The sequence below is a fragment of the Salvelinus sp. IW2-2015 genome, unplaced genomic scaffold (assembly GCF_002910315.2).
Source record: "Salvelinus sp. IW2-2015 unplaced genomic scaffold, ASM291031v2 Un_scaffold4156, whole genome shotgun sequence".
NCBI lineage: Eukaryota > Metazoa > Chordata > Actinopteri > Salmoniformes > Salmonidae > Salvelinus > Salvelinus sp. IW2-2015.
Window position 1 is genome coordinate 7,456 of NW_019945428.1, and position 14,532 is coordinate 21,987.

Here is a 14,532-nt window from a genome sequence, read left to right on the forward strand (position 1 = left end):
ACATCATGTCAGTGATTCTCTCGTTAACACAGGTGTGAGTGTTGACGAGGACAACATGTTCCATGCCACGGAGGACTGCGTGGCAGGGATGGCTATCTGCCAGGCTGCCAAGGTTAGTCAGGTTATTCAGGTGGACATGTTCCATGCCATGGAGGACTGCGGGGCAGGGATGGCTATCTGCCAGGCATCTTTTGTTTTTAGGAGATTATCACGTGTATGTAAATTGTATCTGCTAGTAACAGTTTTATTTTCTTATCTACCAAGGTACATGGTGTCCCTCAGGAGACCCTGGAGGACTGGCTGAGCGGCTGGATGACCCATGGCTGTCGCAGTCGACCACCCACGTTGCTTGCACCACAGGATGCAAATTCTCTGGTGTAGTACTGCGCCAGCCATGGGTTCCCCTTCACCAGAGAGAGGCTGATGAAATACGCCGACAAAATACGCAGGAATATGTGTTTATGTATGTAGAATGCAGGACTGACTGTTCTCAATGTGTGCTACGTAAACGAGGATGTGTAGGGTGATGCCATGTGTACGGTGATGCCATGTGTAGGGTGATGCCATGTGTAGGGTGATGCCATGTGTAGGGTGATGCCATGTGTAGGGTGATGCCATGTGTAGGGTGATGCCAATGTGTAGGGTGATGCATGTGGTAGCGTGATGCCATGTGTAGGGGTGATGCCATGTGTAGGGTGATGCCAGCCATGTGTAGGGTGATGCCATAGTGGTAGGGTGATGCCATGTGTACGGGTGATGCCATGTGTAGGGTGATGCCATAGATTAGGCAAAATGTTCATCCTGGATGGACAATTTTATATTCCGGTTCTTATGTAGATTTCGGGCACCCAGGGGAAACAGTCCCAGCACTGGGGAAGAGGTGGTGGGAATGATCAGGAGAGGCCACAAGACCTGAGCATGAGGAGGCCGGACACCCTGGACAGGGGAGAGCTGAGTGTCACACGTCCAACGATTGGACACCTACTTCACTTCTTATGAGAAGCACTTGGAGGAGAGTGGGTTAGGGAAAAACCGTCGAAGTCCCCAGCTGCAGAAGAAGGCCAGGTGCCTACTCTGCCGGCCACACCATCGTCAGCCCGTCAACCCCACCATTACAAACACCATCTACTCCAAACCATCGTTGGCTGGTTTCGTCCACCACCACCACGATGCACACCACCCCCCTGTCTGTCCCAACAACACGGCCTCCTCTGTATCAACTGCCTCCTCCGTCTCCCCTGGTCACACCACCAAAGCAGCCTCGTCTGGTGTCCTGCCCCTGCGATTCGAATACAGCCACCTCCACAGGTAAACACATGTTAAATTACAAAAAAAATACTGTTTGTTTTGTGTTTTATAAAACTGCAATGTTGAAACTTTTTTTTCTCTCTACAGTCCAGAGCACCAGCCTTCAGGGCATGTCCACCTCCTCCAAAGATATACACACCTCCCTGCAGATTCCTCCAGAGGTATTGATGTCAAAAACTGAAAATGGTTTTCATGAAAACATACTCTGTCTAACACAACTTTTTTCTAACTGCAGCACAGAAAAGAAGAGAAAAGCGCCACCGGCCAACTCTGTGTTTTCATTGTTTATGTCAATGCAAGTTTTATTTTGTGTAAATTATTCATACTCATTTATATTTTAATATTAAACTGTTATTTACTTTCTTAAAACATAAAATTAATCTTTAAAACAAATTATGAGAGATTAACACTAAATATGTTGGTGAAGAACCCTTTATTAAGAGTCCACGGGAGGGATCACCGGGCTACGCAACGAAACGTTGACAGGCAAGTCACATTTTTTTACCGGAAGGCTAGCCAACTATCTAGTAAACACTTTGGATACGAGGTTGGTGTCTMATTTTTTTAAACAAAATTAAAAGGATATATCTTGTAATTTAACAAAATAGTAAGGTGGCCAATAACTGGGAACCGTATGCCAAAAATACGCATTTTCTTTGCTAAACCGCTTATCAAAAAGCTGATAGTATTTCCACTGAAATGTCRAACAATTGCTAAGCCGGTAGCTAATATTTAGACGACACCAATAATCACACAACATTGATGGCTTGATCACAAGATAACACTGTTGAAGGTAATATATTTCTTAAACGCTGCTGAATATGCCGATAATACGGAGTGCTACGCTACGACATTTAGTTCTACAGTAGAAGGAGCACAAAGATGCATGTGCTGACCTCCTAGCGTCGACTGACCAGAAATCTCATGTTTATTGTTGATTATTTTGTATTGTTTGGTTTGTTTATTGTTGATACAAGGATCATCTCATAGTGAGCGCGGTCTCAAACATACACCAGGACTCAGATATAGACCTAGCATTGAATGAGCATACATCTATGTTCATGAGAGTTGTAATGAGAAGTTATCTTACGATTGTTGAATCACGTTATCTAATTAAACATGGAAACAACCCTGTGCACCTGTACCTTAGTCTGTAGACTGTTTGTTCTGTCCCAGTCTTTAGTCTTAGACTGTTGTTTGTACGAGTCTTTAGTCTGTTGTTTGTTTGTTTGTACCAGTCTTTAGTCTGTAGACTGTTTGTTTGTACCAGTCTTTAGACTGTTTGTTTGTCCCAGTCTTTAGTCTGTAGACCTGTTTGTTTGTTTTGTACCAGTCTTTAGTCTGTAGACTGTTTGTTTGTACCAGTCATTAGACTGTTTGTTTGTCTTTAAGAGCATTGACCTGAAACCAACAGTGGGAGAAAAAAAACAACAACCAAAAAACAAGTCAAGAATTTTTGCTCACAACACAGTGTTGTTGAGGCTCTCACTGACCTCATCGTGGTAGAGCAGTGTCCCGTCGTCTTTGAGTCGGAGAAGGTTGTTTGGCTGGTCATGTTGTGGCGATAGATTTCTTCCCGGTTGAGGAAGAAGGTGTCTGGGGTCCAGCATGTTAGACGCCAGGAGGTTGTTTAACGGTAACATCTTCTGGGCCTTGGAAACGCAGACGTTCGTCCTTCCAGCTCTGTCTGAAGAACACATCTATGGTGTACTCCTGCAGGTCAAGAGTCCAAAGAGGAGACAGGGGTTCCGTTGATATATGTCCAGAGCGTCAAAGAGGAGAACAGGGGTCCGTTGGTATATGTCAGAGTCAAAGAGAGACAGGGCTTCCGTTGGTATATGTCAGAGGTCAAAGAGGAGAACAGCGTTCCGTTGGTATATGTCAGAGGTCAAAGAGGAGACAGGGGTTCCGTTGGTATATGTCAGAGGTCAAAGAGGAGACAGGGGTTCCGTTGGTATATGAACGCTACGAGGGCATCATTGGATGTACAGCATGACAGTAAGGGGCAGTTTCTCAGACACAGATTATTAAGGCTAATCCTAAAATGCATGTTCATTGGAGATTCTCCATTGAGTGTGCTTCTTAGTCCTGGCCTAGACTTAATCTGTTGCTGGGAAACCGGCCCAAAGACATTAATACAGACTAATTGTAATTTTAAAAACTAAAAAACGAATCGTAATTTAAAAATAGATGAAATAAGTAAATGTTTTGCTAAATTTTTATTCCATTTTTTTTTTTTTACAAAAAAAATACTTTCATTCAATAATACAATTATACATCAGTAGCACGAGAATATGGAAGCTGTTACTGTTTCTATTAGGATGAGAATTAATCAGGAAGAAGTCCTTACCATTTCAGTATCAGAAACGGGACCGAAGCTGGTCACAAATATGTTGGTCTTGATCTCGGTCACCTTCTCTGTAGAAAACAAATCCCATCCAGAGAGGGTGTGAGTTGCTCAGAGAGGCACGAGTACACGTTCCTTATTTCACTGACCTTTCTCTTTTTCTATTCTAACAACATGGATTATTTCGCTGACCTTTCTCTTTTTCTATTCAAACAACATGGATTGACACATAATTCTGCATTGAACCTTCAATAATTAAATGTATTTTCCGAAAGAGGATCTGAAAAGTTGGCCTTGGTCCTTTGAGAACAAAGACCCTGGTATTTATGAAAGGAGTGATTGCTTTCTCTCTCGCTCTCGCTCTCTCTCTCTCTCTCTAGGTCGGTCGCCCACTAGTCTCTTCGTCAGAGACCTGTGTTTACCAGAGTCTATGAATATAGACCCATTCCCCTCTATAATAGAGGACTAGCAGACTGACAAAGACATTATCACCCCTCTATGGTCTCTTACTAATGGATACAGATGTTGTATTGGAGGGAAGATCTATGGTCTCTTACTAATAGATACAGAGGATGTATTGGAGGGAAGTTCTATGGTCTCTTACTAATAGATACAGAGGATGTATTGGAGGGAAGATCTGTGGTCTCTTACTAATAGATACAGAGGATGTACGGCAAGGCAAGTGGTCTCTTACTAATAGATACAGAGGATGTACTGGAGGGAAGATCTGTGGTCTCTTACTAATAAATACAGAGGATGTACTGGAGGGAAGTTCTGTCTACTTCATTATATCATAAAACAATTATGATTCTAAGAGTCAGTTTACATGTGGTATGTATGCAATCAGTTTACATGTCCATACTGTATGTACTGTATGCAACATGGTAAAGGTTTTACGTGTGTGTCCTAAATGGCCCCTATTCCCTATATAGTGCACTACTATAGACCAGAGCCCTATTCCCTATATAGTGCACTACTATAGACCAGAGCCCTATTCCCTATATAGTGCACTACTATAGACCAGAGCCCTATTCCCTATATTAGTGCACTACTATAGACCAGAGCCCTATTCCCTATATAGTGCCACTACTATAGACCAGATACGGCCCGTTTATGGCTTGAATAGAGTGCCGTTTGGGAGACATTGAGGGTCTGGATGCGGTCCCTACCTCCGCAGTCCAGGACGTAGCCTGTTGTCATAGCCGTCCAGCAGTCTGTCCAGTATTCGGTAAAGATGGTTGATGTTGTCATTTAGCTCCGCCTCTTTTAGGGTTTCTGAGGGGTTCCTGCTGGCTGGAAAGGCTGCAGGGGGAACAGGACGTATGGTTACAACAGTTGACTGGGTACTCGGGCAGGAGTAGGTTAAGACTAGTGACGGGTAAGCTGCAGGGGGAACAGACAGTATGGTTACAGACTATGACTGGTACCAGCTGCAGGGGGAACAGACGTATGGTTACAGACTAGTTGACTGGGTACAGCTCAGGGGAACAGGACAGTATGGGTTACAACTAGTTGACTGGGACCATGCAGGGGGAACAGGAGTATGGTTTACCAGAACTAGTTGACTGGGTACCAGGCTGCAGGGGGAACAGGACAGTATGGTACAGACTAGTTGACTGGTTACCAGGCTGCAGGAGGAACAGGACAGTTATGGTTACAGGGACTAGGTTGACTGGGTACCAGCTGCAGGGGGAACAGGACAGTATGGTTACAGACTAGTTGACTGGTACCAGCTGCAGGGGGAACAGACAGTATAGTTACAGACTAGTGACTGGGTACCAGGCTGCAGGGGAACAGGACAGTATGTTACAGACTAGTTGACTGGGTTACAGGCTATGGCAGGGGGAACAGGACAGTATAGGTTACAGACTAGTTGACTGGTACCAGGCTGCAGGGGGGGAACAGGACAGTATGGTTACAGACTAGTGACGCCATCCAGTGCTGCAGGGAACAGGACAGTTATGTTACAGACTAGTGACTGGTCAGCTGCAGGGGAACAGGACGTATGGTTACAGACTAGTTGACTGCGGTCAGGCTGCACGGGGACAGGACAGTATGGTTACAGACTAGTTGACTGGGTACCAGCTGCAGGGGGAACCAGACAGTATGGTACAGACTAGGTTACGGGTACCAGGTGCAGGGGAACAGGACAGTATGTGTACAACTAGTTGACTGGTACCAGGCTGCAGGGGAACAGGACAGTATGGTTACAGACTAGTTGACTGGGTACCAGCTGCAGGGGGAACAGGACAGTATGGTTACAGACTAGTGACTGGGTACAGGCTGCAGGGGGAACAGGACAGTATGGTTACAGACTAGTTGACTGCGGTACCAGGCTGCAGGGGGGAACAGGACAGTAGGGTACAGACTAGTTGACTGGGTACCAGGCTGCAGGGGAACAGGACAGTATGGTTTACAGACTAGTTGACTGGTACCAGGCTGCAGGGGGAACAGACAGTATGGTTACAGACTAGTTGATGGAGGTACCAGGCTGCAGGGGGAACAGGACAGTATGGTTACAGACTAGTTGACTGGGTACCAGGCTGCAGGGGGAACAGGACAGTATGTTACAGACTAGTTGACTGGGTACCAGGCTGCAGGGGAACAGGACAGGTATGGTTACAGACTAGTTGACTGGGGTACCAGGCTGCAGGGGGAACAGGACAGTATGGTTACAACGTAGTGACTGGGTACCAGGCTGCAGGGATCAGAGAGGGTAGGGAAACAGTTACACGACTTTAGCACAAGGATCAGAAGAGGGAAAGTGACACGGCTTTAGAACATGATCAAAGGGTAGAGAACCTTTACATTACTTTTGGACAGGTATCAAGAGGGGTTAGGAACAGTACATGACTTAGGACAGGGATTCAGAAAGGGTAGGGACAGTTAAATGACTTTATGACAGGTATCGAAGGGTATGGAAACATTACACGACTTTAGGACAGTATCAGAAGGGTAGGGAACAGGTTACACGGACTTTAGGACAGGGATCAGAAGGGTAGGGAACAGTTAAATGACTCTTTAGGACAGGGATCAGAAGGGTAAGAGGAACAGTTAAATGACTTTTAGGACAGGATCAGAGAAGGGTAGGGAACAGTTACATGACTTAGGACAGGGTTCAGAAGGGAGGGAACAGTTACATGACTTTAGACAGGACTTAGAAGGGTAGGAACAGATACAGATTTACTTCTGAGAATCAATCAATTGTGGAAGAGAATTTTGACAGAATTGGAATGCTTCAATTTGATTACATTGAATAAGGGACAGGACTAGTTATGAATATGGGACAGACTAGTTTATAGAATAAGGGACAGGACTAGTTATAAATACAAGGGACAGACTAGTTATAAAATAGGGACAGGACTAGTTGTATGCAATATAAAATAAGGGGACAGGAAAGTTATAGACAGGACTAGTTAAGAATATGGGACAGGTGTCATGCCCCTGACCTTAGATATCTCTTTTTTCTTTATATTTTGGTTAGGTCAGAGTGTGACTAGGGTGGTACGTTAGTTTTTGTGTCTTGGGTTTTTGTATGTTATGTTTGCCTGATATGGTTCCCAATCAGAGGACAGCTGTTTATCGTTGTCTCTGATTGGGGATCATATTTAGGTAGCCATTTCACTTTTGTGGTTTGGGATCTTGACTATGTTAGTTGCCTGTCTGCACTATTTTGATAGATAGATAGAATACATATCACCAATAGCTTCACGTTTCGTTTGTGCTTTATTGTTTTGTTTTGGAGAGTTTTCCGTTTATTAAAAATATGTGGAACTCTACTCACGCTGCCGCCTTGTCCGATCCTGATGACGAAAACGTGACAACTAGGACTAGTTTATAGAATATGGACAGACTGTTATAGAATAGGACAGGACTAGTATAGAATATGGACAGGACTAGTTAAAGAATATGGACAGGAATAGTTATAGAATATGGACAGGACTAGTTATAGAATATGGACAGGACTAGTTATAGAATATGGGACAGGACTAGTTATAGAATATGGACAGGACTAGTTATAGAATATGGACAGGACTAGTATAGAATATGGAGACTAGTTTAAGAATATGGACAGGACTAGTTATAGAATATGGACAGGACTAGTTATAGAATATGGACAGGACTAGTTATAAGAATATGGGACAGGACTAGTTATAGAATAAGGACAGGACTAGTTATAGAATATGGGACAGGACTAGTTATAGAATATGGGAGAGGACTAGTTATAGAATAAGAGAGACTAGTTATAGAATATGGACAGGACTAGTTATAGAATATGGGACAGGACTAGTTATAGAATAGGGACAGGACTAGTTATAGAATATGGGACAGGTTTAAGAAGAGAGACTAGTTATAGAATATGGACAGGACTAGTTATAGAATAAGGACAGGACTAGTTATAGAATATGGACAGGACTAGTTATAGAATATGGGACAGGACTGTATTATAGAATAAGGACAGACTAGTATAGAATATGGGACAGGACTAGTTATAGAATAATGGGAGAGGACTAGTTATAGAATATGGACAGACTAGTTATAGAATAAGGGACAGATAGTATAGAATAGGACAGACTAGTTATAGAATATGGACAGGACTAGTTATAGAATATGGGACAGGACTAGTTATAGATAAGGACAGGACTAGTTATAGAATATGGACAGGACTAGTTATAGAATATGGGACAGGACTAGTTATAGAATAAGAGACAGGACTAGCTATAGAATATGGGACAGGACTATTATAGAATAAGACTAGTGGAAAATATAAGACAGTTATAGAATAAGGGACAGACTAGTTATAGAATAAGAGACAGGACTAGTTATAGAATATGGACAGGACTAGTTATAGAATAAGGGAACAGGACTAGTTATAGAATAGGAGGACAGGACTAGCTATAGAATATGGGACAGGACTAGTTATAGAATAAGGGACAGGACTAGTTATAGAATAAAAAGGACAGGACTAGTTATAGAATAAGAGACAGGACTAGCTATAGAATATGGGACAGGACTAGTTATAGAATAAGGGACAGGACTATTATAGGAATAAGGGACAGGACTAGTTATAGAATAAGGGACTAGTATAGGAATTAAGGGACTAGTTATAGAATAGGGACAGGACTAGTTATATAATAAGAGACAGGACTAGTTATAGAATAAGAACAGAAATAGCTATAGAATATGGGACAGGACTAGTTATAGATAAGGGACAGGACTAGTATAAGAATAATGGGACAGGACTAGTTATAGATATGGGACAGGACTAGTTATAGAATAGAGAGGACTAGTTATGAAATATGACAGGATAATGTTATAGAAATAAGAGACAGGACTAGTATAGAATATGGAGAGGACTAGTATAGAATAAAGGACAGGATAGCTATAGAAAAAGGACAGGGACTAGTTATAGAATAAGGGACAGGACTAGTTATAGAATAAGGGACAGGACTAGTTATAGGCTACACTTCCTTTACAGGACTAGTTATAGAATATGGGACAGGACTAGTTATAGAATAAGAGACAGGACTAGTTATAGAATAAGAGACAGGACTAGTTATAGAATAAGAGACAGGACTAGCTATAGAATAAGGGACAGGACTAGTTATAGAATAAGGGACAGGACTAGTTATAGAATATGGGACAGGACTAGTTATAGAATAAGAGACAGGACTAGTTATAGAATAAGAGACAGGACTAGTTATAGGCTACACTTCCCTTAACGTCTCAATAATGAAATCAAAGTGGAAGGGAGAAGGGCAGTATTGGATAGATTAGCCAATTCTGTCAAATATTTCATAACAAAATTACACAGCATCAGTGGCTTATACCAATATCAAGAAACCTTAACAGATATATTTGAAACACTTTACATACAAAATCGAATCTAACTGGAAGGTAAATGGCCAGCATTGGCTACCCAATTTAAATAGATGAATATAACTTTAAAGTATGTCAAAATAAAATAAAATAGCTCTATATACCAATATCCATAACATGAAAAGATATGCTATGAACGGGAGTGGTTTACCTCAGACGGCAGGTGACGCTCATTAGCAAGACGAAGACCCAGACGTTCGACATAGCACCGCCGCAGCGCATCCCGTCACCCATGCCTGAAAACACACAGCACATCCAAGGATATCAGAGGAGGAGAACGGTGGGAAGACAACTCATGCAGATCCCGTGGTGCTTTATGAAAAGTCGTGACATCCTCAGCCTACAACAAGCTGGAACATGAATTCAGTGGAATGCGTAAATGACAACCGTTTAACTAAAATAATAATGGTTTAGCCTTCACAGTTACAAAAACACGGTTTTATTAGTGTGGCTTGTGGCAGAAGCCTCACTTGAAATATTGGACCCCTTTATTTCAGACTAAAGTTATTATCCTTTACAACGTTACTCCTCTTACACCGTTTAAGCTAGAAATACCATTCAAACGTTAAAGCGTGCAGATCGGTCTGGAATAGTATGCTTGCATACAACTTTATTGAATTTTTTTACTATTTATACTTTTAAACAATTACAATTTTTACTATACTTATTAAACTTGATCCACTTTCATGGGATTTCTTCAACATTGTAAAAGCTTCCTTTGTTACATGACTTCCAACATTCCATTCATTGTAAATGCAACTTTCAGACCACATTCCCAACAAGTTAGACAAACAGATAGATAGTTGGAAATATTCCTCTACTTCTCTGCTATTTAAAGCTAGAATTGGAACAAAAATATCTCATACCGATCAAATTATACAGCTGTTTCACCAACTGCATCAATTACATTTTCCTCTAACGTTTTAATAAAAAAACTGAAATGTGGACTCCTTTGCCAACAAGTCAGAGAAAAAGTTAGTGTGTACTTCATCTATTTTTCTGTTATTTAAATCTGGAATCGGAACAAAAATATCTGCTATCAATCTAACGATACAGCTGTTTTAGTAAACGCATTAACAAATTCCCCCAAAACTTTTTCAAACGGAATTTCTGACCAAGTCAGACAAAACACTTTGCATCAATGAACATGGGTTTAAATGAGACCCATAGGAATACAGACGTAACAATTCCAAATGCTCCTGCTCCTTGGTAAATGAAGCTACAAGACCAACTTTAAAACATTCAGCCTAAAATTATTTCGAATCTTTAAATTTGCATAAAATAACTCGCTAACAGTAACTCTTGAACTGTTCAAGCTAGATTCACCGAAAACAACTTTCACATGTTCAGGCTATCCTAACATCAATATCTTTCAACTTTTATCAAGTATAACTATTGACATTTGCATAAATTAATATAAAATAGCCCACCAACAGTAACTCTTCAACCGTTAAAGCTAGAGACACCAAACCAACGTTCCTATCCCAACTGCCACAAAAAAATACTTATAAGAGCTAAAGCAAGTCACAATGTTTCTTTATTGGAAAATTACCWTCTAGTTATTGTTATTATTTGATGTTTTATTGTTATATTACTAGCAGCAACATTACCACTGAGGTGTAGATTATTAGTGCTGCCATATGCTGCCATTGTATTTCCGTAGTGGGTTATTAATCCATGTCATCGTAACACACATTATGGCTGTAGGCTACAGCACTTCCAATCAAAACTCCTGCATTGGCGGATGCATGTTAAATTAAATCACTATAGCTTGTCATGATGTCATTAGAGCGTGCCTCCTATTGCCAAACAGTAGGTTAGTCAATCTATGGAAATTATACATGACAATTGGCTAATAAATATGAAAAACTATACAATCTATGGAAATTATACATGACAATTGGCTAATAAATATGAAAAACTATACAATCTATGGAAATTNTATGGAAATGATACATGACAATTGGCTAATAAATATGAAAAACTATACAATCTATGGAAATTTTACATGACAATTGGCTAATAAATATGAAAAACATATTTGCAGTCATACCATTGTTCAAAAGCCGTTTGTTTGAATCGTTTTAGAGATTTCCCTCAAATTTCAGAAACTGCATTACAATATATTAAAGTAAGATGGATTCCATTACAGAGAGTTGAGGAGAGAAAATATACCGTTTCAATTAATGTCATCATAGATTAATCTATACCTGTATCGTTGCGGATGCGTTACTGATAAACACAGTATTCCATGTGTACTGGAAGGCAAATCCCGCAAGGTTGACAGTCTGTAGACTACTGCAGCTCGAAAGTGTAGTTTCTTCCTGAGAAATCTATTCTAGCCTGGCTGCCTAGTCTAGCCTGGTTGCCTGGCTGGCCTGTAGTCTACTGCACGGACCTCGCATTCTATTGTCCTCTCCTCTCCTACGGCTCACAAACGAACCCACATTATAGAACAAACCCTTCACATCCTGATACATTTCCCTCATCTTATCTCCTTTATATTTCTAATTAATACATGTGTTATCAAACATTGCGATGCTGTTTTAGCCTAGTGTAACGCCTCCATCAATACGCCTGTGAAGTCGTCCCCCCCGTCGTAGCTACGCGTGTCTGTCTGCGCCCCGTAATGACTATTCCGTCGTTTAGCGGACCGACACTTTGTTTCTCCTCCGGTGCCTCTACATCCAACTATATCTCCGTGGTGTAGCCTACAGTACAGCAGCACTGCAACGCTTTGCTGCACAACCAACGGAGCGTAGCTAGCTACATAGGCTTACCACACACTTCTGGTGCGTAGGAGAGAGTTGGCTGTTCCTCCGCTGATCTCAGACTTTTTTAACTCAAAACTGTAGAAAATATTTTGAATTAAAGTTGAGGGACATCACCTACGCGTGTACACGTCCATTACCACCCAGGTGGGAGAATGGAGAGAGACTGGAGGGTTGACGGGGAAAACTAGACGATCGTCTATTTTAGGCGCAGGTTTATTTGCCCCAAAACAATGATTAAAAAAGGTTGCATCAAATTGAGCGGGTTTCCTAACAATTCCGCTGACTTGGCATCCTTTACATTGCCGTCAGCAGCTGAGTGTCCCAGTGTCCCTGTGAATAGAATCACAGTGGGTTGAGAAAACCCCTATCACAGCAAAGTGTGTCCAAAGCAAATGTATTGTATTATATTGACTTCAAGGTATATCAGCCTAATTATCTCAAATACACAAATACATTGTCATCAAATGTGTGGCAATTATATTTAGGCTATTGGTGTCATGTGTTCCCTTTGTCCAGTCTTTTCCTGCTCGTAATCTCCATACTCCTTCGCTACCTGATGACTTAGCCTAGACGGTCTGTGTTTTGGACGCAAAGCAGAGTCAGACAAAGATTACATAGTCAATTGGAGAACATCTCAAAAATAAACAAAAAGAGATACTCTCTACGGCGTACAAGGGTCTATCAAGACACGTCTTGCGCGCATTTTCTTCTTCTCTCTTCTTCTAATATCACGAACAGGGCCTCGCTTTGTCTCCAAAAAGAGGACTTTAATCTTGATATTCTTTATAGAGGGTGGGGCATCATCAGAGGATGCTAGTTCAACATGTTCTATACCTTCGAGGAACTCGGGCCCTGATTCTTCTCAGATATAGTGTCGTCGATATTATCATAATCATGCTTGAATTTTCTCGCCCCTCCCGTCGACTCGCGGAGTCCTCCCTACTCGGTCGTCGCTAACAGTTTTGACTGTGTCACACGGCAACCCCGAGGATCCCGCATCGCGTCTCGCTCACCTCATCACCATCCCGCCGGTCCACGATCAGCCTCCTCAAGTCGCCTCAAATCAGAGAGCGATCACGACTCCAGGTCGTCTCTCTCTCTCATCTCGTCCTCGCGCCTCCGCTCCTCGCTCGTCATCTTTCTCTCTCAAGTCTCGTGTCCGTTATCCAGACCAACTCTCGCCAGCCCTCTCAACAGACTCTCTCTTTCACGCGTGGGGGAACTGACTCATCTATACACTCAATCAATACAACTCAGATCGTCAACTATCGACAAGGACCCCCCCGCACCGATCTCCTCACTCTTCTGTGTTTCGTTCGTTGAGTGCTCTCCCTCCCCGCGCCTCCTGGCTCGCTGTGTGTTGTGAACTCGTCATTCCGTTTCCTGTCTCTCCCCCTCTCTCTCTCCGTAGGCCTCGCCTTTTCCAGCTCATAAAAGAAAGCCTTTGTTTGTTGTCATATTGTAGAGTCTCCTACTCGTAGATCTCCTGAGTGTCGCGTCTTCTTTCTCTCATATATTTATATATATTTTATTTATATATAATTATATTATTTTATTTTATATTTTATTATATATTTAATATTAGTAAAGGAAAATTGAGTGTCTGTTTTTCTTGCTTCTGTGTCAGTGTGTTCTTCAGCTTGGCTCCCGGGAGGGCGTCTTCCGCCCCGCAGTGTCTGTATGGCCCATTCTAATATTTTTCTGTGCCCTTGAGGGCATGGTTTGGGGGCAGTCAACTGCTTTACTCTTATACAATAAGCATCACTGGCACAGCAAATCTTCGCATTAACCATATGTCACGCGATCCTTCCATCCCGCCAATGTAAGAGTGCCAAAACCCAGGAACGGTTTGCCTTCTCCTCTGCACTGTAAGGGATGGAACGCGCACCCACAACATAGTTGTAACCACGGACATTGTAGAGGATGTTTAACTGTGTTTTATGTACTGGTGTAAGCATACACAATCACACAACAACACCAGACTGCGGTCACCGACGAAAGACACACCAACACACCACACACAACACACACACAGCCGCTGAAGTGCCCACGACGACAGCATAGACACACGACACAACTACAACGAGCACACAACACGAACACTGACACACCCCACAACATAAGGAACAACTCACACACACGACCAGACCCACACACTACGAAGTGTGTATCGCGAAATCATATCTCAACACAGCACATAGCTCATTTCTTACACAGACATCA

At 42.1% G+C, this 14,532-nt stretch overlaps 2 long non-coding RNA genes across 2 annotated transcripts in view; one reads left to right on the top strand and one right to left on the bottom strand.

Moving 5' to 3' along the window:
* The first annotated feature begins 1,779 nt into the window (after positions 1-1,779).
* Positions 1,780-14,532, top strand: part of LOC139026226 (uncharacterized) — a 22,659-nt gene continuing 9,906 nt past the window's right edge. The window contains exon 1 of the long non-coding RNA XR_011477979.1: positions 1,780-1,855. This is a non-coding gene — a long non-coding RNA (uncharacterized lncRNA). The remainder of the gene's footprint in view (positions 1,856-14,532) is intronic.
* Positions 2,885-3,728, bottom strand: LOC112076949 (uncharacterized). Its single transcript, XR_011477978.1, has 2 exons — positions 3,659-3,728; positions 2,885-3,021 (listed from the first exon to the last, which is right to left on the bottom strand). It is a non-coding gene; the product is annotated as an uncharacterized lncRNA (long non-coding RNA).